This window comes from Glandiceps talaboti, chromosome 3 (genome assembly GCF_964340395.1).
Source record: "Glandiceps talaboti chromosome 3, keGlaTala1.1, whole genome shotgun sequence".
NCBI lineage: Eukaryota > Metazoa > Hemichordata > Enteropneusta > Spengelidae > Glandiceps > Glandiceps talaboti.
The window spans coordinates 14,483,142-14,507,785 of NC_135551.1; the positions used below are offsets into that span (position 1 = coordinate 14,483,142).

A 24,644-nucleotide genomic window follows, 5' to 3' on the forward strand; every position below is an offset into this window, starting at 1 on the left:
TCACAGCAGAATGTTTATAAAGTTGTTTAGGGAGTCATTTTGCCTAGAAATGTTTCAGTAGGGAGTCACTTTGCCTAGAAGTGTTTCAGTTGGGAGTCACTTTGCTTAGAAGTGTTTCAGTTGGGAGTCACTTTGCTTAGAAGTGTTTCAGTTGGGAGTCACTTTGCCTAGAAATGTTTTTGTTAGCTGTGTGCAGACAGTACGTGAAATGTACATGTATACATGTACATGTACATTGTACTTATACCTGTCAGTAAGTTGTGAAGTTTACAAGCTGGGCTCTGCTACAAATTGCATGTATAACAATATTCCTATTCCCCTGCATATATAGGCTCCATGCAGTCCAGCTTCCCAAACCATACCAAAAGCAAAGTTGCAAAAATAAAGTTTAAATAGTAGTCGTTAACCCTCCCCATTAAATAAGTAAAACTAATACTTGGTCATTAAACTTTTACTCAAACTTTTGCAAATAATAAAGTATGTACATTTAACTTTGTTGTAGGAACTCTTAAATTGAATAACATGAACTCAATCTGATTAACCTCTGAAGTTTATACGAAACTTTGGGTATAAAAATGAGTCGCTATCTAGCCATACAAATTTACCATGATAACAATACAAATATCAGTACCAAAATAGCTTACCTTTGTTCTGGAAAATATATTATTCATGCTACCAAGGATCAAATTGGAAAATGAAACACATGTATAGTATTAAACTCTGGAAGAGCCAATTTAAAACATTTTCAAATGTTTTGATACTGTGTGATCTATTATGGACCAATAATTTGAATAAGTAACATCATTTATATGTGATCTAGTCCATCAAAACGCTGCAATTACATCTACCGCTTCAAAGGGACTATATTTGACTTCCAATTTCTGTTAACATACGTGTGCCAACCACTGATATGAATAAAATCATCATTTTAAAATGTATAATATTAGTATTTCAAAATAATAAGCTAATCTGATTTTAATGACACTTAAACGTGCATCCATCCTTTCAACGTTCTAGACTTGTGGTCTCCTACAGTATTGATTCATATTCATATTCAAGTACCTGAGGAGTACAATCAAGTGCTATTACAGTACTTTTAATATTGCTATATACTCATACATGCTGGACATTACATGATGATGCACGAGCCATTTAGAACAAAACAAACATTTGGAATATATGGTCATTCTACATCATAACAATGCGCATCTATGTCACGACTTCAGCTCGTTAAGAATTCCTGTGTACCTACATGTAATAGTAGTAGATAAAGCAGCCAAAGACCACTTAATTGTATTGTATACTAATATAAAGCACTCATCGAAAAGTTAAATTTTGTGATTTTTTAAAAATAAAATGCAGTGATATGAACATTTTGTTTGTCCTATGTAAAAACAAACAGTAGAATGAAAATACTGATATTTTTTTCCAGAATGCTTTTAAGAGAAAATTCATATACAAATGTACAGGAACCCTAGGAACAAAATCAAGAACTCTTATAGTGCTTCTAATTGCACAATACACTCATAGATCCTGGATAATTTTGGCAATATTGACATTAGCTCATTATAAGAATTCCTGTGTACCTATTAGGTTAAACATTCAAAGAACACTTAATTGTACTGTTCACATAATTATGTAGAACATACACTAAGCTAAATTTTGTGCAGTATTGACATCAGCTCATTAAGAATTCAAAGACCACTTAATTGTACATGTACAAACTAAAATAAAGAACTCATTAACAAGATAATTATGGCTTTATGGCATACGTTGATTAGACTCAGAGTATTATTGTTTGTCCTATGTGAAAAGAAATGGCAAAATAAAAATATCGATATTTTTCTAGAATACAGAATGTTTTGGAACATTCATGAAGAAGCTTAGGAACAAAATCAAGTACATGTACTTCATTATTACAGTGCTTCCCATTGCAATACACTGTTAAATGTTGGATATATCATGTGTTATTAATATTATTATACAATATTGACATCAGCTAATTTGAAATCCTGTGTATAAAGCACTCATTAAAAGACAATAGCTTTATGAAATACATAAAGCAGTGATTAGACTTTAGAGTACATTTTGTACAATATTTATCCTTAGTTATGTAAAAAGAAATGGTAAAATAATAACATTGATTGTTTCTAGAATATAGGCTCCTTGAGAACATTCATACAAAAGCCAAGTAGGAACAAAAATCACTGTAATATTACAGTACCATTGCAATACACTCCTAAATGTTGGATGTTATTATTATGCAATATTGACTTCAGCTCATTAAGAATTCCTGTGTACCTACAATGTACTAGGTAATTTCCCATTCAAAGACCACTTAATTGTACATACTTTAAAGTAATTAGCACTCATTAAGAGATAATGGCTTTATGGCATGTAGTGATTACAGTATATTGTTTGTCCTTACTGCATGTAATAAAAACAAATGGAAGAGCAAATATATTGATATTTCTTCTAGAACACACATAAATAACTGCAAAATGTTTTTCTGTTACAGGTAGAAAATTTAGACAAAATTGACCCCAGTTCTCCAGGTATTTACATGTACATATTGTACCATGCAGCAGGGCTCAAACTTCCATGCTTGGTAGTCAGTTGGCAAGTGAGTGGTTTCAGCATTTTCTGTCAATTTCCATTGGTTTATAAACCATCATCATACAAAGTATATATATCATACGTGTACATGGTACTCTATACTGTTTAGTATATACTGTTGTTGTTAAGATGTACCCCAGATGAATGTTAATATTGAGCCCTGCCCAGGGTAGTACTAGTACATGTAGTTTGCTATCAATTATGATGGTACATGTACATTGGTACATTGTATCGACATCTCTGCAGGTTTCATCAGATTTCCCTCCTCTATCCACCAGGGTTCTCACACATTAGCGATAAACCCGCATTTATAACTGTATTGCATGGATGTCGTCTACACACCGGTAGTAACAGTTACCTGGGGATTCATGTTGCTGTATACTCTGCAGGATACAATACACATCAGGAAATGAAATGTGGTATTGGTAGCATGAAATCCATGTTGTCATATACATTGCAGGAAATGAAACTCCCTGAATACTGTGTGAAGTCCCTACATTGTGTATATTAGAACTTATACAATGTCTAAGTTTTAATAAAATATTCCTATAATGGAGAATATATTGCTCATGGTTCCAAGAATCAATAGCACAGTATAATATAAATTTACATTTTACTTTGGAATGGTACATTGTAAATCATCGTATTGCTATAGTTTGGGGGCTCTACAAAATCTGCATGTACATGTATATGTCATACCCAGTATTAGGAAGTTCAAATACTGTAAACCTGGAAATATTCACTGAAGACTTATTTTCAATTACACATGAATTTTGCTGGAAAACAAAAAACTTAGAAATAGTAAAGAGTGACTAAAAGGCCTCTATTGAACATAAACTACCGTGGCCAAAGGCGTCAAATCAGTCTTCTAATTCAAGTGTCGGCCTTCTAATTCAAAAAGCGGTCTTCTAATTAAAGTGTCGGCCTTCTTCTAATTCAAGTGTTGGTCTTCTAATTCAAGTGTCGGTCTTCTAATTCAAAAATCTGTTCTTCTAATTCAAGTGAATTGGAAATTGTTTCAATAGCATAATCAATTTCAATTCAGTGTGTAGTAGTATGTAGTACTGTACTATACAATAATCATGTAAAGCCAGGATGTAGGGAGGAAATGAATAGCTTTTCTTGTATTAGTTGTACTATAGCAAAAATTCTTCAATTTCTTGATTTGACGAAAATTTTTCTACAAATATTTATAATTGGGGTAAAAAACAGATTCCATTAAAACCAAAAATCATTTTTTATAAGGTGAGAACTAAAATAGTTCAACCCTGACACACCCCACCCCCAAACTAAAATTAAAAGAACATAGTTTTTATCCTAGATTGAACTATTGATCTCACCCCTGTTATAAGTCCTATAGTTTGAGATTCTACTATACTTTACACTTAGAATGAAGTCAGAGTTTTATTTTTTAGTTAAATTTTACAAAGACTACATTGTATAGGATTATATTCTTTGAAGAATAGTAAGTGTGATTGTATAAGATTATATTCATTTAATAAGTGTAGAAAAAGCCCATACACAAGGACTGTCATATTATCATTACTCAACTCAGGGCTGACTTTGCTCATTTGTAACATGTTAATTTATAATATGCTGATAACACCCCAATTGAAACAATATATGAAAAGTATGTCCACTGTTTTTACAAATGTACGATAAGCCTGTGATGTGCATGACATGCATGTATATTTCATAAAATTAAAAATAAAATGAGCAAATACATGTACTATAACAGCAGCTGAGACTTCCCTCCATTTAATGAAGCACTAAATCTGTTTGACATATCACAGTTAATAAGGCAACAGCCGACCTCAATATAGATAATACCATGTACATGTATAATGTATGGGTCATTGGCATTGCAATATGGTCTTTAAATTATTTTAACAAGCTTGCAGAATTGATATTATATTCTTTACATTATGGGAAAGTATAGGATTTGGCAGCTGAGCTTGTATGCAGTATATATTGAGGTAATAAATCTTGATAAAAAGATTCCAGTTAAGATGATTATAGAATCTGTTTGACAAAGATGGTTTCAATCCCAGGCTCTCACATATTAGTCTGCAAGGTACGTTGTGAAGCGACACAACATATCTTACACTGTAAGTTACAGTCTACACACAAATCAGTACATGTACAGCCATACAGACTAAATTATAGAATATTTCTTTTGTTTTAGACCAACTTTTTCTTAGCTCAGACAACAGTTATCTTATCCTAAATTTTAATCCTTTTTATGAACTGGGCCTTTTATTTTTTTAAACTGGAAAAGATTGAACTTAGATTAGGTTTGATCTTATAATAAATAACAAATATAAATTTTGGAGATCAACCCATGGAGAGGTAAAATCAGGAAAACAATTTACAAATTAGTAACATTAAAATATCAGCTCTCACCTTTAATCAATACAGAATGAATTACAATTCACATGGAACTACGTTTAGGAGAAGACCAAAGCTTACATTATGATTTTGGTAAATTACTTTCCTACAATTTCAGCCTTAATTGATATTTGTATAGGGTTAATGTTATAAATTAAAAAGTAGAAACCCATATGTACAGTAAAACACACCACATGCATGTAATCTTTCTGTACATCTCCAGTTCTCTCTACAAGTTGGTAGTCAATATATATGTATAGCTAAAGAATACTGGCAAACGACGATTTTGAATTTTTATTTGATGGGGAATAACAAAGTCAAAACCCCCATTCGCATGAATTCCATGCTAATACAGTACAACACTAGGATGCAGCTGTCCAAGTACAATGTAAATGTCATAGCCAACCAGCACATAGTTTCAAGTTAATACAGTTGCAATTTATAATATGTAGTTAAAACAGTTTTACTAGGTACAATACCAATTTCGATGTACACAATAGCAATATTTCAAGTAATGGAATTAACTTCTATGACCTGAAGGAATGTACTGGTACAATATGTCTTCTATTATCTATTTGATGGGCAGTTTTATTTCTCATATGTGGGTATGGTATACATTTATCTATTAATATAAATGCTTATACCGCACACAAACTCACTTTATTCCAACCAATATTTTTTCATATTGATATTCCGGTTCTTGAATGTCTTTAAAACGAATGTTTACATCGAAAGGTTCATGGTACTCAAGATATAAAGTTGAAAATTCAAAATCACCATTGTTTTTTGTCCCGAATTTTCATAAATGATGCTTGTCGATCGAGGTATTATTACATTTACATGTACTCCTCAATATAATTCTTCTTTCTGCATCATGACCTACATTGTAATGGTTTTGTCACTATTCATCTTTCGCTTTGTAGTGACAAGGCCCCTTAGGTCACTCAAATTTTCCTTTGCTGAATGAAGAAAAATGTTGAGGAATAATATGTAACTTTATATATCATTATATGGTACAATGTACGAATGTATAGCCACTGTAAATTTTAATGACATTTACATTTTTCAATAGATCTCCTTTTATTGAATTATTAATAACATAAAGTTACCGACATGTAGCTTGAAATATAACAACAAACACAACATATGTATACATGTACATGTAATACATCCTGTCTATATGAGTTCACAGTCACAGATCCCAGCATACAGAATATATCCTGTCTACATGTATGTCACTGGATCTGTGATTTCATTTACCTTACTCTGGTTTCACAGCGTCACAGATCCCAGCAAACACAACATAACGTATCTGTCTGTCTCATTTGGTCTGTCATTTCACTGTGCTCAGTCTGAGTGTAAAAGGTCACAGATCCCAGCAAATACAAAACACATGTAGTGTATCCTGTCAACAATGTATGTCTCTGGATCTATGATTTCAGTGCACTTAATATGAGTTCACAGTCACAGCTCCTTGCAACAGCAAGCTAAATATACCAGTCAATACGAAAATTAAATATTACATGATTAATGAAAATTGAACTTTCGTTGACACATCTGTATGGTATATGTATTGTTACACATCAAAGAAAAGTTATTGATTGGAATTTTATACACATACACGTAACTAATGCAGTCATCAATAATATTAAAACCCTAACTCAATAGCGTTATCATTTCAATAAAACTATATTTGCTGACAATTTTGCTGCAACAATATGAAATCAATGGAATAATCTCACACAAAAAGACTACAAAATGCAAAATGCATGAGTCAAAAGGTCTTTGCTGCCAAATGAGTATATTAAATATAAATGCAAATTGTAGAAAACAGATTTTTTACAGCATAAATCCATAAAAGAAACATCATGGTTTGTACATACAAAAATGTAGTAGACATGCATTTGTCTGCTGTTCAGATCAAGACCTACTCAAAGTTTGCTACAAGCTTACTGGGTAAGAATCTGATATTTTTAAAGTCTTCCTTAGGTAAAGACTATTGTAACAGTACTTCAGGTATATGTAACTCTAGAAAATGTGTTGCTATTTTGTTGTAAAAACCAACAAAAATATGTGAAATATGCAATTAGTTGTTCAATCATTTGAGTTGTAACTGCACTAAAGTGGGCACAATTTTAGTCTAGAGACTTCTCTTGGTGTTACTACATATATCTCAAGAAACCCTCTACACCACAATACAGAGCTTCCTGACATGTATATATGCTTTTAATTGAACACCAACAGACAGCTTCTTGGAATGGTAACATCAAGGAAAGCATGAACTAGATGTTATTAGAACATATAGCGAGCTGAAAATCAAGTGTATTATCACTCGTAAGAGTCAACAGCCAAACAAGCAAACCACAAACACTTATCATGGGCATTATTTCTTGCTTCATACTCTTCACACTTGTTTGATAATCAACTGTCAACAAATTTCTTACAGCAATAGCTCTTTGTTTGTGTGCATATAAAGCATGAGGAAGATTCTCAAAATAGAAATGAAACAATACAGTATGTGTATTTATAATTTATTGATATCACATGCTGCTAGCGGGATGTGTGGGAAAGAAAACTGCAATGATCATCTGCAATGTACATACAATGTAGGTGCTCACCACAGCTGCATTATTCATGCTAATACTACATAGTACATAGTAGATGTACACATGCGTACAAGGTACAAGGTAACCACCTTGACATAGGTAAAACTGAATTTTGTAGGAACTTGTAAGTGTCTTTTTCAAATTTTCAGAAGAATGATTAGAAATTTGCAAAATTTGGAAATGATATCTGATATGAAAGGGGACTATTAAATAAAACCCTCTCCCCTCCCCTACTATCATCACCCCTATTTCCAGCCCTAAAAGTATGAATTTCAATTTTTTTCAAGTAAATGTAGCAACTTTAAAGTTACCTTAAACTGCCTTTATTCTGACACCTGTCAATCAATGTTGCCAAGCATTAAAACAGGCTAACACACAATTTCACAAAACCTTCGACTGGAACACTTGAAATGTTACTCACAGGTACATATAAACTATTGATAGACTGTAAGATAAGATGTGTCGATCCGCAGCCCCTAAATAGCCTTCTATTCACAATGTAAGTGCTGGCTGATAGTGATGATAGAATGATACAACATACAGTATCCTCAGATTTTTACAAAATATCCTTCCTATGACCTGATGAACATTTTCTCATTTATTTTATTAGTTCAAAGTCCTGATATGATTTGATATCTGTTGATGTCAAGTCAAGATATAAACTTTACATACCTGCTGTCTATCAGTTTCTTTTTCATCAGAACTATCCAGAGCTGTGTTAAACTCTATTTGGACGAATCAGAAGAAAACAAAAGATGATAAGGAGATATTTATCATTGACAATAATTTAAAACAACTTAAATGGTGTACTTGTACATTAAACAATTATCATTCCATTTTGAAAGTCTAAAATAACTAAACACAATTCAAATGTCTTGCTTGGTCTCTTAAAACCATGGTAATAACTTTACTGCCTGAAAATGTAAGCTTAAAACATACTTAAAACTTACAAAATGTACCTACAAATGTACAAAATACCAAAATTTACAAGTCAAATGAGCCAAAAATAGATATAAGATTACAAATCAAATTTCTGGCTATTCTTAAGAAACATTTAGCCTTCTATACATAATTTATGTTTGAGGTTAAAAATACCAATTATATCCATAAACATACAATCATGTAAGTTGTAATGATCAGAGAAAATTACTAGCGTTTTTGCTCAGAGCGGGAATCAGGTAAAATCTACCTGGGGTTCCAATAGTTTTACTGGGGTTCCCTTGCAAGCAAAAGTACAAATGTACCATATTAAACCTACAGGTAAAACTGCCATATTTCTTTCTCCTTTCTGTTGCCATGGTTTTTCAACCTAAAGAATAAACACTTACTACACCGATAAATGTCAATTGTTGCTGTACATTTTATTAAAAACCCTAGTAATGGAAAGAACAAAGTCAGCTGAAACAACTATATGTTCAATCTGAGTGATTTTACTTTTAACTATTAGCATTACCAGATATAAATCAAAATTTTGAGCCACTCCATACTTAGGAATTGCATAATAAACACTTTGAACACGTAAATTAATAATTATTCATGGCGTCTCGCTCAATTTGACATGATGAAAGCAAATCTACAGAACAACTTGTCACACATCAAATAGACTTAAAAATTAATCCATAAATTGAGAAAGACTTTAAGTAATTTTTGATGTTGTCGTCTGACACATTAAAAGTTGCTTTGTTTCTTCTAATAGGTGCTATTCATTTCAGCTTTCAAAGGAAATATTACTCGGGATAGAACTGTACTGTTCCTTCAGGAGATTGCCATTACTCATGAATCATTTACCTTGAAAAATAATGACACAAAAAGTATAGAATGGATTCGATTTATGAGGAATTTGACGGCATTGTTGTTACTTCCTGAAGCAATACTTGCATACATAGTAAATGACTTTTGATTAGCATGCCCTTATTCTTCTGACGAAGCTTATTTGGAATAAAATGAGGGAAATGTAGTTTGCTGGAAGCAAAAAAAAACTGATGAGCCTGTATTATTTATATTTCAGACATGACAAATCAGATACACATTGAGGCAACTTAACAGAGATAAGCTTCATATAATGACTATCACCTACAGCACATCATTCCCACAGAAAACACCACGTTTGCTGATTGATATTACTCTAGGGATGTAAAGAAAACTTTCCTCCTTCTAACACGTTATAATAAATGGATAAAGCTTGCAGTAAACTCAAGAACTGCTTTCTGACTGAGACTGTAGAGCTGTACAGGTTGACAACAGAGAGAGTTAATACCTGCACCAGCTAAATGTTAATGTAAGGCTAGCAAATCAGATAAGGAGTTATTGAACTGCACAATTTCAATGACTAGTGTTTTTCCTTTTCTTTTTTTTCAAAGTTTCATTATTATTTCAAAATACATTTAATGACTTTGAAAGAAAATTTAACATCATTACAAATAATAAAACTATATTCAATTATTCTATTCAAAAGCTTCATCCCTAATCGTCACAACATGAAAGAGACAATGACACAAACACAATAAGGTATACCCCAGGGGAGGAGAATGGGGGGGGGGGTATATTTAGTACTGTCAGTTAATTGTGTGTTTTTTTTAATTTACAGGAAAGGACTATTGTAAGCATACAAGAAATTTAGTAAAAATGTAATATAATTACAGATTCAGCATTTTTGTTTAACAGGTAAAATCTACCCTTCCCTATATTAAGTTCAACAAGCTTTAAACTTAAGGTTTGATCCCATCCCACATTATGTCGGTGTTATGGTTATGGAGATTATAAATGTAGAAAAAATGTCAGGTTTACCAGTTGAAAAATTCCCCTGGCAGACCTTTAAACTTTCACCAAAATACTGCCGAGGCCACTAACAGTTAGTAACACATTAGATATAAATACTGAAAGGTGCTATATGAAAACAAAATTGTAGTAAGAATGACCTTAGAAATCTGAAAATTCAACATAATAGCCATATCAACCCAGCATATATGTACATGTACCGGTACATCCCTCAATAAAACCTAAAAAGAATATTTATAAGCATTGCAGCAGTATTTATCATGCATCTGTCATACTTCTTACATTGCAATATGACATAGTCTTAAGGAAATATGACTAATTTATAGAGGGTTGGCATGATTTAGGGTAGTGTTTTGTAAAAACCCCATGGCTGGAACTATCATGAAGGATGTTTTAATTAAAGCCCAGGAAAAATACTTTTCACAGTCATTTATATGCAAAATTCCTAAAAAGATAGATGAAATCTTGTTTTTTATAAATTTTAATTTGTCGGTATTTCCCTAATTCCCCTTTTATAACAGACAGTATTCTGTTCTATGTTCTCTTCATACTAGACAATTCTGTTACTCAAGGCATTAATCGTGGTTCAACCCCATGGTGGACGTAGCACGAATGGCGCATTTAATCTATCACAAACTGACAGGCTGTCGTCATCATTCTCATGTTTCTAGGACTGATATGATATGCAAATATCCAACCACGACTCCATCTCCAGTCTGTTTAAAACTAAAATCACGTGGGGACGTGACTATGTCATCATGTTTATATGGACGCTGTAGTGGGAGCACAGAATTCTGTGCAAGAGTAATGGGATTGACTAGACGATTATGAAGATAAATTTACAATGTAGTATGGAATACGGTCTATCAGGAACTAGACTATCTTTTATATTGCTCAACAAGGCATATCTATTAACAGAACAGGGTAATTTAGTAACACTTGCAGTTGTAGTACAAACATGTACATGTACATGTATCTGTTTAGTCTGACACAGTGACAGGTCCAGCCATTGGTCCACTTATAAATCACTCACTACAAGCAGAAGGAAGGCCTGGCTCTTTCAGGCTAATATCTGTTATGATAACTTTACATTGTTGATGAGGAGAAATACAAGACTTAGTACTTGCATGAACAACTTGTTTTTGCTGAAATACTTTCCTGTTACCTTGGTAACAAGACACAAATCTGCTTAATTTTGCATACATGTATGATTTCCAAAGTAGTTGAGTTACATGTACAGTGTTGATACATTGTACATGTTTTTTGTACATGTATTAAGGAGAAATACATGCATTTACAATGTAGATAGTAGGGTTTCTAAATTCTGTGTGGTATGTACATTTTGTATAAACCGTACCATGGGGGGGGGGGGGGGCTGACACACACTGTGATATATTGTAGTAGGATACATAATTTTTTATTAAGAGCAACATACATGTACATGTACATTTGTATGTCTGGGATATGAAGGCATGAATATTTATATCAGCAATACATCATACAATGTATACATGTACATTGTATCTTCGATGCTTATTTTAATTCTTTCAAATATTCAATTCATTGTTACAGTAATTCCTACTATAGTACTATGCAATATCTACATTACCATCCATGTGTCAAGGTACAAAATGAAAGAGAAATTATTCCATTATGTTTTATAAGAATGCTATAATATATGTGTAATTTCATTTTTATTTTTTTTTAATGGTTTCCATTCAACTGTCAGTGAGATAATAGATGGATGACTGTCCTGCCCAGGTTTTCATTATGAAATGATTGAATACCCCTGGGTGGATTTCTATTGAAACTTTTATGAGCAAAAATACACTTTAATAAGAAAAAAAGAGATAAATCATTATTTAAATTGTCTGCTGTGACTCCCTTTTGCAGACAATTTAATTTACTCGAAGAAGTCTGATTCTCACACAAAAGATGATCTAAAAAGACACAGACTAATTCATAAAGACCTGGGACAAAATGTAGGTGTAACCATAAACAATAATAGTCCACTGTCTGTGGTGTAACTCACGAAGTGTGCAGTACACAGTGTCATGTATGGTTGCCTATTGATCAAACATTATCATTTTCTCACTAATTTACATGTAACTTTGCTGACAAACAAGTTACCATGATAGTAATTGAGTGTGCTCCTATCTACCAGTCTGTCTATTGTTTCTCTAGATTTTATCTATCTATTGTCTACCTAATCTCTCAAGGTAGAAACAATTAACACAGACACTTACATTGTAGACCTTTTCATTGAGGGGCTACATCCACATGTATATGGTGACATCAGCATAGGTAATTTGGCACCATGCATACCCAGAATTCCCTACCTTTATAGTGTCCAGGGCTCGAAATTAACAGTAGTCTCATGCCCACAGCCTACCGATTCTTGTGATGGGGCTACCATAATTTGCAGCTGATGGCCCACTCAGGCTACCACTGATTATGTGATGAAGATGGAAGATTTAAGAATATGAAAGTACCCGATATATTTAATAACACACATATTTCCAAAAGAGGAAATCTGTTTTCAGTTCAGGAATAGTGGACTACAGGTCACAATCCAAGGGCTACCAATTTCAGAAATTGGTAGCCCACTAGGACTACCAAAGAAACAAGTGAATTTCAAGCCATGATTGTACAGAGGTTGGTTCATCGCTAATTTGAATAATTTCAGTTATTTTCTTTTTAGAGAAGTCACATGATGCAGAGGTAGTGAAAGTGACTTTTTTTGACTCACTGGACATAAACTGAAGCAGCTAGGATAAAATCAACCTCTCCTTGTTCCCCTTTAACGAAAACACTTACAATGTAATTATATACTAATATTAATAATCTTTATTTATACTAGATTTTGAATCATGATAGTTCTTCAAGCATACATACATGTATAAACACTTGTCTCCCAAGAAGTCCAGTGAGGGCCAACCCGCATGGGTTCAGTGTTAATGCAGGAGGAAACCAGAGTACCCGGAGTAGCCGCGGCAAACCTGCATTGTCCGGTAGAGTCAAACTAAACGACACTCTTCTTACTTGCAGTGTGGTAAATTTAATCGAACCCTGACCGCAGTGGTAAGAGGCAAGTGGTTAAAACCACTCGGCCTCCGACAACCCTTAATGTACAGTGTACAAGTATTTACTACAAATGTACCTGTATAAATGACTTCTAACTGCTATCAATCAGCAAGTTTCATGTGAAGGCCAAGTTACACAAGGCAACTTAATGCGACAGTAATGCACTAATGCAATTCATTGCATACAACGAATTGCTTCATGGCGATGAATTGCATCATGTAATCACTGGTTGACATTGTAAGGAATCAACATGTCGGATTTTCTGCAATTCATCGCAAATTGCTTCTCGAGTAGTCTATCAGCTAGCCCTCGGATGTTCTTCCGATAAAATACGACACACAGCCGAACAACGCTATCGAGGATGGAACATCCGAGGTCTAGCGAATGTCATCAGGATATAAATAACTGCCGATCAGAGAACCGTATATTAGCAACAAGCACAAACAGAGGACAATAGCTAAATTTTCATGCATATTCATCTTAAGGAGGGGCTTGTAAAAATAACCACCAATGTTAACTAAAATGTGTGAATGACAACGTCTATACACTCATCAAACACAATTACCATAAACTGATAAGACATAGTAATGACATAAATGTGTTTGTCAACACCTGCATGCAGAGATTGAATATATAAAAGTATATATATGCATATATGGCCCAACCCACCGCTTATCGTAATCTCAATGGAATGTCCGGTCTGAAAATGACATTCGCTAGACTGTTCGGGCAAGCCCTCACATGCGAACTTTGTTCGCTTATAGTTATAGCATGGAAAGAAAGCCTGAACGTCTAGCAGCAAGACTACTTCTCGAGTTGCTTGATGAATTACCCTCTGTAACCATCGCATCACATCGTAGGCAGTAACCTTTGACATACCGCAGGCTCATGAGTCATAAATAAAACGACTGTCAGTTTCAATGTTATTGCTGCCGTATTCTTTAGTTATTTGTAAATGTTGTATTTCGGCAATTATTTTTTTGCATTATTTCAATTTATCACCATGATTACCGCTTATCACTGTGTTTATGAATGTTTGATATCCATTGAATATCATTTTATTACTAACTTGAATACAAATAGTGACATCAGAATAATATTACTGTGAACAACTTCAGATTGAACACTTTTTTACTAAGTTTTACTATCGATATGTCCACAAGTGTTCAGTCATTTCATTGGTACCATATTACAACAGTTTTATAACTTTTCTTCTAAGTTCCTGCCACTAGAAAACTTGAGCTTTATAAATGCCATGTAGTAATATTATGTACATGTCTATGCACGTGCAACAATTTGGCCTTGCATGTCGCCAAGCAATTAATGTATTCATGTATGCACTCAGTCGTAGTTGCTAGCCTCGTTGCATGCGACATATTGCTTCATCGCATTGCCCTGTGTAATTGGGCCTTAATGTGTGAAATGAGCCCAGTCAGCTGTTTTTTATTTTCACGAGAATAAAAAACAGCTTGTGATGTCTTTTTTTTTAATCTTAAAAACGACTGTTATCAGGTATGGCATTGTATGGCTGGGTTTAGAAGCAGGGGCTTTTATTTGACTTGATTATCCAAGTATGTATAATATAACATGCATTTTATAGAGTGCATTCAAGTATACATGTATTAATGATAGCTTCACAGCACCATATAGGATCACTGCACTCATCTGAAAGCTTGCCATAAAAAGGTTTATTTGGCATACTTAGCTCACAGGGGAGATAGTCATTACCTGTCAATTTTGTTTTAAAAGTATTCCTTTGAGATGTGAAAAGGTAGGAAAATCAATACCACAATCACTAGGTAAGCTTCAAAGCCAAATAACATCATAAATGTCAATACTATAGGGATACCCACCAAAGTGCTATACTGCATATTTAAAAGACATACATGTATTATTATCCATGCAATTGATAGTGTTTTCACATTCAAGTTTCCAAAGCTTAAGAGCATGCTGATGCAGTTTGGTGAGAGACAGAATACCGCAGTGACTGTGTCTGTGTTTGATAGTGTTTTCACATTCAAGTTTCGAAAGCTAAATAAGCACACTGATGCAGTTTGGCATTGAGTGATAGAATCGTGTCTGTGTCTATTTTCATATTCAAGTTTCAAAAGCTTAATCACGCTGATGCAGTTTGGTGAGAGACAGAATCGTGTCTACATTGTATGTCAGGTCTGGATGTACATTGTACATGTATGAATGCTATGATGTATCGATTCTACTACTAGTACGAGTAGTATATTTATGAGTACATACTGTCAATGTACAATATACATGTATGTTCTTCAAATAACTGATGATAGCATGTAATACTAAATTGTTTCCCTATTCGACCAGGGTTTTTGCAAAGAAGGGGAAAATCAGGTAGAAATTATAGCTCGCACAGCGGCAGTGTAGCGGCTCAATGACTAGTATGCATGCGCATCCTACATGTATATATTATGTATCATATGCAAAAAAATGGGTGGTTTACCCAAGGATGCATTGCGGCACAATGTCTACGCATGCGCATTCTACATTGTACATGTATATACTATGTGCATTCTCCATGCCGAGGGCACTATCTACAATATCATCGTGAGGCAGCCGTTTACAAATGAATCTACCTTGCGCGAGTTTATGTTATGGGCTTTGCCTAGTTATGATATTACATACTAGATTTCCATAGTTAGAAGTTCTAAACATAGAACTACATGTAAAATTTTGGTGGACAACTCGATAGTAAAACACATAATTTGGGAATTTAAGTACACTTTAATAATTTAACCACCCTTAACAAACAGTATTGTGACTGAGAGGTATTAAGTATCACATACAATGGGAAAGATGACAGATGGATATAACATTACGTATATTGTCTAAATTCCCTTTGTAGCCTAAAAGTAGTAATTTATGATTTATGAATGAGTACATGTAAGTAAATGAGTGACTGACCACTAATTTTAAACCCTGATGAACTGACTTACTATAAAGTCAAAGGTAGTCAGTACCTTTACTTTACATGTACATGTCAAATTTACCTGGGTTCCCCAGTCATTTTCCTGTTCGAGGTTCCCTAACAAAATTATGGAACACTCAGTAGACAACTACACTTACAGGTAACGAGCAATCTGGCACGAACTCCGGGTAATCTCGAAAGCGTCTGGCGAGAATCTCACATGGGCATGTGTATTGTCACATGCCTACCAGTTTTTACTGATATCCTCTTTTCTGTAACCGCATTCCAAAACTCTAACAAAAACACTGCCACAGTACATTGCATTTTAACTCAATATATTTTCAGAAATTGATCCTCAGAGTCAGTTCAAAAAATTTGCTTTGATGCTCACACATAAAATGAACATGCATTTGATTTATCGATTACCTTCACTGCATACACAAATACAATAGAACTATCACATCAGTCAGGTAACTGATACACCATAAACTGATAGCTACTTCACTTTTATGACTACATGTCTTTTTCTAACTGATCACAATTATGATGCACCTGCTGAAGATGATATATAGGGTATGGTTAATTAAACCTTGGACAAGGACTATACAATGTACATTAATTAATCCATTGGCCAACCTTCATGTACAAAAACAGTTCAAGTATTGTACATGTACATGTACCTTGGTATACAGGTTATGTACAATACAAATGTACATTGTACACATGTACTTTTAATGTAGTCATGATATTGCACTTAATATGTAGGTAATGATGTAGTTGGACCACACGCCAAATTTAAGACACAATTAGTCCTTTCCATGGGTTACAGTCATGATCCTGTACTTTTACAAATGCCACTAACTTAATAAGTTAATGTGAATACATACATGTACACCATGTACATGTATGTATGCCCAGAGAGGGCTCATGCAGACACCTTATTTTATTATGGCCAGGTATTCAGTCCCACATTCATTTTTCCTTTTTTCTGCTATACTTTCAATCATGTTACTCATGAAAGCATGTCCACACAGTGAACACTTAAATGTACAAGTAATACCACAATTATCCCTACACTTGCCCATTATATGGATCAGGCTCTGTCATTACTGTCATACATGTACCATGAAATATTAACTAAGTACAAAATGTATTAAATAACTGTGAAATACACATTGTACACGTATTGTATACACACACGTACATACATACACACACACATACATACATACATACATACATACATACATACATACATGTACATACATACATACATACATACATATACATACATGCATGCATGCATGATACATACATACACACATACTGTACATACACACACGTATACATACACACATATTAACATATACACACACACACATCCATACATACATGCACACGTATACATACATACTGTACATACACACACGTATACATACACACATATTAACATACACACACACACACACATACATACATACATACATACATACATACATAATGTACATATATACACGCACACGCACACGTATACATACATGTACATACACACACACACACATACATCTACATACATACATTGTACTCAATCAACATCAAAAACTAACTTATGAATAACGTATTACAATATTTCAGTTTCTACATGTACATGTACATTATAGTGGCTTCAAATATTATGTCTATGTACCTGTAACTTAGCTGTAACTATAGCATAACCTATCTAAAAAAAGTATCAAATTTCAGACTGCAGTATTAACTTGTTGCATGGAGATCTGATGAGTACGAATTACGATAAGGTAGATTATCACTGATTGCACACATTTATTATGCACACAATATACTTCTTGATGGATTACAATCTTGAATAATTCATGAATCACACAGCAACAGGCTTAATGTACAAATGTAGTTGTTTTAACATTTTCTCAATTTTGCATTTTGAAAACATTTTAAATATTACTTTAATACACTGATAACAAAAGAATTCCCATTTCTTTACGGTTTTATAATTTGTGTTTATATCAAAGTGCATTTACAAATCAAATTTGCAATGATTTCAATAATATTTACAAAGGGGATGATTGTAAAAAGCTATGTGAAAGTTCCCTATTATGAGTTATTTTTAGTATTTGAAATTTCTAAGATACGCAACAGACTTATCTTACTACAATAGGAGACTACAAAAAAATTATCTAATATAAACATTGGATTATAATTGATGAAGTTAATATTTTAAGAGAAGATACATGTAAAGTCTCCTACAGCATTTCATACCAATTTTGTCTTTCACTTTTGGGTTTAAAGACCTTTTATTTCAAAGTTTATTGATCATAACTCAAGAGCTAATAACATAGCGGTTATGTGCAATATTTGACATGTTTACAATTACATTACAAGTTACAAATTTGAAAAAAATGAAAATTAAATTTTTAATAACCTAAAATACAAAATTGTATCTTAATTTTCAAAAGCTTTTATTTTTCACGAAATGGTGAGTATTAAATACAATAAACTGTCCAAAGAGCACTTGTCAAGATTTTAATATTGACTACATACACATATGGCTAAAATTTTACTAAGTTAAACACTAATGCAACCATCATAACATATACAAAATGTATTAGACTCTCTCACCAGTCTTCGGGAGCATCACTATTAGCTGTTTTGTATGTACATGTACCAATATCTACCAAACAATTGTACTAGAATATACTTGTACTGTGGGCCCTCATCAACTATGTAGGCTAATGATTAATGACACGTTACTGCAACTCAGGGTTATTGTGATGCTCGGCGCATCGAAGCATCGCAGTAACACGTCAACAAATGATTAGCGCTATGTAGTCGATGAGGGCCCAAAGTACAATGCAGTAGATATCGATGCATACAAAACAGCCCTTTTAGTGATGTGATGCTCCCAGGACTGTGAGAGAGTCTAAACATACATTTTTGTATATGTATCCTGACACATTTTATGTCATGTATTTTTTTAAGCATACATTTTGTAATTACATTGTAATTATCTATTACTTTTCAAACCAAAGACACACATACATACATGTAAATGTCTTACATCCTAATTATGTTGATATTTGGGACTTGAAGGCACAAACTACATTTGAAAAACAATTTTCTGACGAGAAGAAATTGTTATTAAAATAATGAATTATGAATATAATGAAGTACAATTATTAGAGAAGCATAGACCTTCTGTGGGTGGAGGGTCTATGAGAGAAGCAAGGACACTTAATACAAAGCCATTAATATATGTGCAGTAATTTTGTGTTGATTATGAATACCAGACAAGCATACAGTCATCAAGTAATATCTGATATTGTGAAACACTAGTAAGTAAAGTAAGATAATTAAAAGTCAATTATTTGACAAGAGGGATGGTATAATTTAAAAATTAAAAATAGCATTTTTATCTGATTATGGAGAAAGTCATCAATGACATGAATTGTGTATGTACATTCTCATACATACAAATGTACATACATGTAAGGCTTGTAAGCCCGATGAATTTCTCTTCTCTCACGGAAAACGAAGAGTATTTGTTTTTACCCTTGTGACAAAGAAATTCGCTGGTTTGCAACGTTGCAAATTAAGTTATCAATTATATACATGTACATGTACAATAGACACTACACTACATTGTACCTACGTCATACATGTACATGTGTGTATTTAATTTTAGGATATGAGTTAGTTAGGTGTGTACTCACGGTGCTTTGTTAAAGTTGTAGTACAGAACACCCACTTTATTCTTCGATGCACTGTTTCATTATCATATGATGTTCATTACAAGCACATAGTCTTGCAGTTTTGCCATTTCCCAATTGCATACTTGAGAGATGTACAGCGACAAACCATGAATAATTAAACCTGCTATTTCCTAATTCATGTAAGACATCAATTTACATTCCAATTGCATTTAAGGCAAAATTATGCCATGCTCTACATACATGTACATGTCCTGGGCATTCCTTGCATTGCTGTAATGATTACTTGGAACTGGTAAACATATCAAATTTTATTTACTAAAATTAAAGGTCCATATCGAATTACAGTTAAATTTGAGTGATAACAGTTATCTGACAGCGCTACATTGTAAAGAAAAGATTGGTCTGGATTAAAATAATGATCCTATCTTATCTTACTGATAAAACAATATTAGTACAAGAACCTGGGACTGAATCATGGGCCTTTAAGTTATTATTTCCTACTCCTTCGCATGGTGACAGTATGGGATACTATGTGCAAGTATTTTGATAGTAGTGTGCAAAACACCTTTTTTTAAGAACTCTAGTGCCGAACATGTACATCTTACATTGTAGTCTAGTTCCTGACAGACCATATTCTGTACTACGTTAACTTCACATCGTCTAGTCATCCCCATGACTCAAGGCGATAATTGTGGTTCAAACCCATGGTGAGTGAAGTGCAAACAGCGCATGTGACAGTGTAGTAGTCAGTCACGGGCTTGACTAGATGGTATAAGTGTGAAGTTAACATAGTACGAAATACAGTCAGTCAGGAACTAGACTACATTGTCTGTACATCTACAGGTACTCTAATACCTTAAATTAAATCAAGCTGTTTCTAAGACAGACCTGTAATAAAATGAACACAACACAAAAGTACAATTTACATGTCATTAATCCATCTTTTTTCAAGAGCAGGCAAATATAACTGGGTTCATTGAAATATCATCAATAAATTATTATTTGAATTCTAATACTTTCCTACTTTTTTATGGCTGACAAGAATGGAGAGTAAATGAAAGTCATATTTCATCATTCCATGGAATTTTTACTGTTCAATTTTGGTGTCAAATTTAGATGGTGGTGAATGTTGCAGGAAATTGTATGAAAGCACTTTGATTTATCCAATATAATCCTCAAATGAAGGACAGTGTGTGTAAGTGTTATGGGGGCAATACAAATGTGGCTGTATAAACTGAAACTTTCTTTCTTTGAAATTGTATTAAATATATAATGACTCTCTCTTGACGTTGCACTTCCTGTCAAGTTTATTGAATCACCTGGTGGGAAAATTGCAAGTTTAGGTATAGACACTGTACATGTATGTATGTATCCAACTTGTTCAATCCATAAGGGCTGGAAGTACTACCATCTGTAGGTAAAAATATACACGAGTTCCCCAATCATTTTACTGGGGTCTCCAACCAGTGATTTTGTTAAGGGCAGTATGTACAATGTACATGTACTTAAAATCTACATTTGTATCTGCGTTCCTCAGTCATTTTACCAGGGTTCCCAACCAATGTTTTTGTTCTGGCAGTATGTAAACAGTATGTAAAATCTATCTGTGTTCCTCAGTCATATTACCAGGGTTCCCAACCAGTGTTTCTGTTAAAGGGCAATATGTATAGTTGTATGTAAAATCTACAAAGAAATGTACCTGAGTTCCTCAGTAATCTTAGCAAGGTTCCTAGTGGAAATTACAGTATAAAAAATATCTATGCCAGTTTTACAAGATTTCCCCTTTCTGTTACCAGGGTTACCAAACTTGAAGTAGCAAGAACACTGAATGGGTATACATGTATGCTAGCCTAGCATAAACATTGATCATGATGAAATAATGTATTCTGAAGTACCTTTCAATATATTTATATACATGGACATGTATGCACATACATATGCTGAATACAACCACATGTATACAATTTATTTAAACTGTGTGAATTATCTACCTCTAAGGACATTCAACAAAATTGCACAGAAAATATGTTTCATTTACAGATATTGTGTTTTTTGATAGCACACAAAATTGGAAATGCTAATCTTTCATTTACAAATCTTGTATTTTCACGTACATGTAACGAGCACAATCTAACTTCTTCATATCAAAAATCATTTGTCTGCATAGTCTAGGGTGAAAATTTGAGAAAACCTATGACTGTCTCGAAGCTTCTCAAATGTGTCTGAATATCTGAACAACAAATAAAATATTGAATATGCTTGAAGAGAAATACTTGGTGTCTATTTTTGCTAAATTTATTATAAATGTCAAAGATTAGAATATTCAAAGCACAGTGAAAATGGTATGATAGAACCCCTGTGATACGCGACTGCATGTGTGGTATACCCAGGGTACATGTATTCGCACGAGTACTTACTGTGTTTTCTGCAGGAATACTTTTGTCAAGTAAAAGTGCAGCAGAAAACACTGAAAGCACGAACCTTTGAGAACCCACACTGGCACAAGCAACATGAGGTACTTTATTATCACATACATTTTGCACATACATTGTACATGTTTATCCAAAACAACAAATTTCCATAAAAATGACACTCTGCAACAACGCAAAATGAACAATCGCATCCTCAAAATTATGTATAATTTGCATGCAGGTATGCAATAATATTTTTAAGTATTTCACTGCAGTGCAAATATATATATTAATATTAGTACATGTACAATTGTATGTGTGCGCAACAGTGCAAGTAATGTCTAGAGTCACTCTAGTACATGTGTAATAATGTATTCTTTAAATATATGAATTTCATTTAAAAAGACATATTAAAATTTCCAGTTTGTATCATACATGTATCAATATTTACCCTGGTGTCTACTTCTCAACTCAAACTAGTACAATGTACACATATCTTACATAACTTACAGTTTACACCTATAAATTAGCTAGTCATAACTTTAAAATCACTAAATATTTGACCATGAACTCTATATGTGTACAAAGTGGTGAAGATACTGTACCATATTATTTATATCAGCACTGTCAATACCATTTCTAGCCAGGTAACTTGCTAGCCAAGAGACCATATGTTCTCGCAAACAAAATTTTCAAGCCAGATACTGAGATAGCCAAACTTAAAGTCTCTGAGTCTAGCAATTTCCAATCGGTCTGAGTGGGTTTTTTTGGGTTTTTTTTTTTTTTTTTTTTTTTTTTGGGGGGGGGGGGGGGGGTTGTGCTTTTTTTTGTAAGGGTGATATTCATGTAGTAGGATATATAAATGGTAAGTTTATTATTGTGCCTCAGAGAATTTCAGATTGGGACATTCTGATTTGGCAAACTGTGGTTCGAAAGAATGAAACTGTCAAGCCAGATAGCCAAGCCTCAGGTCTTGAGTTAAAAGCAAGCGATATATACATGTACCTGAGCTCCCCAACTTGCTCTATTGGGATTTCTCATCAAAATCACTGTGAAAGGTTTGGCAATATAGGATGAAACTATGAAAGAAATGCAGCAAGTTCTAGATGCAGCACATTGCAAGTAATTGTTCCCCATAAAATATTTAGTGTCATTGCTACATTGTGTTGGTGACAATTATGTTTTTACCACACGTATTAGTATATTACCTGAAACTTCAAATAATACTACATAGTATTAAATTACACCAGACATGAATATTTGATCCCAAAATATTCACATTTCTGCTTTTCCTTTCAATTCAACACAATACAATACACTTAGTTTGCTGTGTTATTATACTTTATAGAGCATAGGACAGTAATTACAGTTCATACATGGTTACTTTCCCTTGCCGACAATGACATGTGATTGTGAACTACAACTTACGAGCACTAAACAGAACTGACACACACAAAAATTAAAAATTGTAAAATTAATATTAATTATCATGTGTTATGTTGCGAATTGGATAGCACGCACGTAAACAAGACCCGACGAGTTCACGCAGACATGCTCTCACCCGCTGGTGTTATGTTCGTAACGATCATGTCACAGATGTTGTGTGTATTGAACATTTTTTATAAAGCGGTGAGTTGAGTGTCTGCCAGTGCCAATGAAATATCAACAACACACAGCGTGCAACCTGTTCTCGTTGCACGTATATATACGGTATACTGATAATAACACGTATACACATACCTTTTTAGACGACTTAATCCACACCGCGATAACGGTTATCTTTTTGCGTACAAAACGTGACGTAGTCCACGGGTGAACTTATTTGAGGTCTCACTGTAGTTTACACCTGCTGCTGGACGACAGACTATCAAAGTACGTTATGTTATCGCTTCAGTAGATATCCACCAATGGCCTAATTACAAAATTATAATAATATGCAAACTTTTTATCCAATCCAAAGTACCTTCATGAATATGTGTCTCCGGTTGTCCCGAGTTTCTTGTAAGCGTTCTCATGAGTGGTCAATAGTATCGTTTCTAAATTTTCATGATCTACTCAATATTCAGGTAGAGAATCTGCTTGAGCTGTCTTCGTATAAAGT

At 33.6% G+C, this 24,644-nt stretch overlaps 1 protein-coding gene across 6 annotated transcripts in view; it reads right to left on the reverse strand.

The window, feature by feature from the left end:
- Window positions 1-24,408, reverse strand: part of LOC144454010 (synaptotagmin-like protein 5) — a 160,601-nt gene extending 136,193 nt beyond the window's left edge. For all 6 annotated transcript variants that reach the window (XM_078145413.1, XM_078145408.1, XM_078145409.1 and 3 more), the window contains exons 1-2: window positions 24,284-24,408; window positions 8,283-8,335 (exon numbers count right to left, since the gene is read on the reverse strand). The gene's annotated coding sequence lies outside the window, so the exon portion shown is untranslated. The remainder of the gene's footprint in view (window positions 1-8,282; window positions 8,336-24,283) is intronic.
- Window positions 24,409-24,644: the final 236 nt, after the last annotated feature.